Source organism: Schistocerca piceifrons, chromosome 2 (assembly GCF_021461385.2).
Source record: "Schistocerca piceifrons isolate TAMUIC-IGC-003096 chromosome 2, iqSchPice1.1, whole genome shotgun sequence".
Taxonomy (NCBI): Eukaryota; Metazoa; Arthropoda; class Insecta; order Orthoptera; family Acrididae; genus Schistocerca; species Schistocerca piceifrons.
The window spans coordinates 161,767,340-161,772,251 of record NC_060139.1 but is presented as its reverse complement, the minus strand read 5'-3'; the positions used below and the strand labels follow the sequence as shown (position 1 = coordinate 161,772,251).

The following is a 4,912-nucleotide window of genomic DNA, read 5'->3' as shown; positions in this document are numbered from 1 at the left end:
TTGCCGCACTTTCGCTGGCCACCAAACTCCCCGGACATGAGCATCAGTGAGCATATCTGGGATGCCTTGCAACGTGCTGTTCAGAAGAGATCTCCACCCTCTCGTAGTCTTACGGATTTATGGACAGCCCTGCAGGATTCATGGAGTCAGTGCCCTCAAGCACTACTTCTAGTCCATGCCACGTCGTGTTGCGGCCCTTCTGCATGCTCTCTGGGTCCCTACAAGATGGCAGGCATCTGTACCAGTTTCTTTGGCTCTTCAGTGTGGAATTACGTTAGCGGTGGCCTGTAGGCGTCGTCGATCAGGAGGCAATCGAAATTACTAGTTGCTTTCGTAATTCCAGATTGCAACGGCCTTACCGCAGTGGATACACCGGTTCCCGTCAGATCACCGAAGTTAAGCGCTGTTGGGCGTGGTCGGCATTGGGACGGGTGACCGTCTGGGCCGTCATCCGCTGTTGCAATTTTTCGGGATGCACTCAGCCTCGGGATGCCAATTGAGGAGCTACTCGACCGAATAGTAGCGACTCTGATCACAGAAAACCATCATAACGACCGGGAGAGTGGTGTGCTGATCACACGCCCTTCCTATCCGCATCCTCCGCTGAGGATGACACAGAGGTCGGATGGTTCCGACAGGCCACTTGTGTCTAGAAGACGGAGTGCTGCTGCTTTTTCGTAATTCCAGACCATGTGATTGTCGTAACTGTCGAGCGACATGATCTTTAACCACATATCTTTAATCGATATAATGGAGCCTTTAATACTCATATTGCATCAGCATAGCGCGTAAATCGTATGGCCATGTGATGTAGAGACTGCACCAGCCACCGAAAAATGCATCGAGAGGGCAGAAGAACTCGGACTTCACGTATTCAAACTAACTGTGCCCATTTGCACAGTTATTGAACAGGTTGCTATGCTACCTTACACTGGCTGACGGCTTCCAACGTCCAGATGCCTTTCTCCGGCGCCTCTCTGGTGTATTTCTGCGCAAACGACCTTTAGAATTTAGCATAAAGCGCTCCGTTACAACGGTAAGCGCCATTTTGGCGAAAATTACCAACCTCTGAGTTAATTGTAATTGGGACCTGCAAAAATTAGAGGCAATACCTATATAGTGATATGTCATTAGTGTCTACTTCGTAGTAATCAAGTGCGCCCTTGCAAGACGTAGCGAGTTCGAGAAAAAGAGTTATTTATTATAATCATTGCTAGCCTCAAGAGCTTGTTAATATCTAAGCTAATTATGAATCGGTAATTGTTTAGCATACTTGAAGAATGTGATAGCACAACCACAGTACGTTAGATAGGCTTAGGACCAAAACAGCTGCGAATTCGACTACGTGCCGCAGGTGCTTCGAAGATGGTCAAGTAAACTAGAGACCCAGCGCGACTGAGAGGAGCAAATAACCTTCGTCAGAGATAAAAGCGAACTCATGTGCAAAAGCCCACTCATTCAGAAGAGGAACTGGCGCTTGTGTGGTCGCTGGCGGAGCGGGATGGGGGGGTTCGGGACGAGAGGGCGTTACGAATCGAATGGCGGCGTGCGCCCAGCCGGCGAGGACGCTCGAGCGGGCAGGAGCGACGGCGCGACGGCGCCACGCACAGACGCTCACGCCCGACTGGCAGCGAAAACAGTAGGCGCCTCCGCGCCGCTCTGCTACACAAACGGGCGCCGCTGAATACGCAGGTGCCGTCCTCTGCAGCTGCAGAATAAGCACCACTGGCGGCATTTCCAACGGCACCTGTCCTAAAGCAGGCAACCTCCCCAAATGAAATCCTCTTCTCGCACGTTCTTCCTTACCACGAATATTGAAGAATATTCGTCTAGATGCCACCATGCACACTCTAAAATATTACACTACTGGCCATTAAAATTGCTACACAAAAAAGAAGTACAGAAGACATACGGGTATCCATTGGACAAATACATTATACTAGAAATGACATGTGATTACATTTTCACGCAGTTTGTGTGCATAGATCCTCAGAAAGCAGTACCCAGAACAACCACCTCCGGCCGTAATAACGGCCTTGATACGCATGGGCATTGAGTCGAACATAACTTGGATGGCGTGTACAGGTACAGCTGCCCATGCAACTTGCGGTCGTGATTTATCCTGCTAAAATTTAGAGTTTCGCAGGGATCGAATGAAGGGTAGAGCCACGGGTCGTAAAACATCTGAAATGTAACGTCCGCTGTTAAAAGTGCAGTCAATGCGAACAAGAGTTGACCGCGACGTGTAACCAATGGCACCCCATACCATCACGCCGGGTGACACGCCAGTATGGCTATGACGAATACACGCTTCCAATGTGCGTTCACCGCGATGTCGCCAAACACGGATGCGACCATCATGATGCTGTGAACAGAGCCTGGATTCATCCCAAAAATGTCGTTTTGCCATTCGTGCAGCCAGGTTCGTCGTTGAGTACACCATCAAAGGCGCTCCTGTCTGTGATGCAGCGTCAAGGGTAACCGCAGCCATGGTCTCCGAGCTGATATTCCATGCTGCTGCAAACGTCGTCGAACTGTTCATACAGATTGTTGTTGTCTTGCAAACGTCCCCATTTGTTGACTCAGGGATCGAGACGTGGCTGCACGATCCGTTACAGCCATGCAGATAAGATGCCTGTCATCTCGACTGCTAGTGATACGAGGCCGTTGGGATCCAGCACGGCGTTCCGTATTACCCTCCTGAACCCACCGATTCCATATTCTGCTAACAGTGATTGGATCTCGACCAACGCGAGTAGCAATGTCGCGATACGATAAACCGCAATCGCGATAGGCTACAATCCGACCTTTATCGAAATCGGAAACGTGATGGTACGCATTTCTCCTCCTTACACGAGCCATCACAACAACGTTTCAACAGGCAACGCCGGTCAACTGCTGTTTGTGTATGAGAAATCGGTTGGAAACTTTCCTCATGTCAGCACGTTGTAGGTGTCGCCACCGGCGCCAACCTTGTGTGAATGATCTGAAAAGCTAATCATTTGCATATCACATTATCTTCTGCCTTTCGGTAAAATTTTCGCGTCTGTAGCACGTCATCTTCGTGGTGTAGCAATTTTAATGGCCAGTAGTGCATCTGTTGGTGGACGACGTAGAAACCATTATCAGTACATACAGTATTCCTCAGGTGGCATATGCCACCATCAGATCAAAATCCACCTCGTCTTATCAGGTGAACAAATAAGTAAGTAAATTACTACAGCCGAAGTGCAGAACATGTGCACCAGAATGTATTGTGATATTTAAAATGCTAGGAGAGATACGATGAATAGAGCCGTGATGTCACAGAATCAGTTAAAAAATATGAGAGGAGCCGTTGACGGCTAACTTTCACCTGTTAAAACGCAGAGCAGAGAGGTCTCCGTGGCGGGCCTGTAACGAAGGCAGGCCGCGCGCCTGGGGATGGCGTTGTCATCCGCAGCGCAGCGACGTGGCTGGAGATATTATCGGGCAGTGCGGCGGCTCCAGTTCCAGCCAGCTACAGCAGCCCCCCCCCCCTCCCCCACCACCGCCGGCGGGGGCGGCGCCACGTGTAGGGCGCCAGGAGAGGCCGTAGGCGGCGCTCCAAGGTGGGACGTTCACCGGGCTGACAAGCAATCAGCAGCGCGCCGTGGCCCGGTAATCCACGCACAGCACACTGCGCTGCGCTGCACGGCCCGGTCGCTTTAGCTCCGCTCCGCTCCCACCCTAACAGAGGCGCCGGCTGCGGCGGGCGTGTTTTCGGCGTCCACTCTGCAGGACAACTTGTTTATCAACTTACCTCCTGCTTTGCATACTCACACAGAAGCTCTCATCAGCTGAGAATAACAAACACATTGAGTGACCCACACTGTGTGTGGCCCTTTTGGATCTTAGGTTTCGTCGTCCATGCTAATACTACAAATGTGAAAGTAACTGTTACGTCATCACGAATAAACTGCTGAACCACTTTCGATGAAATGTTTTTGTGGAGATGGCTTGAACCCCGAGGAAGAACAGCACGTACTTCAGATTTAACAAAAAGAAGATTCGGCCCCTAACAAGTGAATTAAGGAATGGGACATCCTTTTATACGTCGAAAAATGTCTATTACTTTGAGTACACCTTTCATTAGAGTCTAGCCTATCGGCTGGATATGGTACTTCATCATTTTCATGTACCATCTGTACCTTTTTCTACTCGGACCCATGTCTACAGGAAATGATCTGTGGGGTATATGTTTTATTAAATACTCACTTTCCCGATATGATCAGCAGCCTCTATTTCATGAACACTCCCTGTCTTGCACGAAATCCAAGTCTGGCTGTGTACCAAGGAGAATTTTCTGCTCTCTCCAAGCTTAGAAAACGAGGCCTGAACCGCAGGAATGCACAGGATGATAACAGGGGAGAGGAATCGAAGAGCAAGGAGAGACATGGTGGCATAGGACAACAGCCATCTCTGTCTTGGCGTGCGTGACTTGAGCAGAGTCTGTGAGCGTGTGTTTCCACTGGTTGCTGGAAGCTCGTGGTAGAAGTTCTGAGATCTAAAATGGGCGGACCAGAAATCCATAGAGTGCTGTTCGGTTGTGAGCTGATTGGGCCTTCGTGTTGCGCGTGGAGGCTGGAGCTGTGACTGGTCAGAAGATGCGGCAAAAGGTGTGTACTCTATAGGGCAAATGGGAGAAAATAGGCAGCTGAAGACTGAACATGCAAAAAGCAGGGGGCGCTGGAGATGCTGTTGGCCGACGGGGACAAACTGCAGCTCTACAAGTCAGCATTTGTGAGGCAATGCAAATGCTCGCTGGCGTACCGTTAGTTACGTCGCAATCAGATCCTGTTAATGGCCACCTCTGGCTCAAACTCCTTTCGAATTGCTAAAGTGTTGCCATGTATCTCGTAAGCTAAGTTCATTATACCGCCCTCTTTCAGAG

The 4,912-nt window shown here is 50.0% G+C and overlaps 1 pseudogene; it reads left to right on the top strand.

Moving 5' to 3' along the window:
- The first annotated feature begins 345 nt into the window (after positions 1-345).
- Positions 346-463, top strand: LOC124778969 (annotated as a pseudogene).
- The last annotated feature ends 4,449 nt before the right edge of the window (positions 464-4,912 follow it).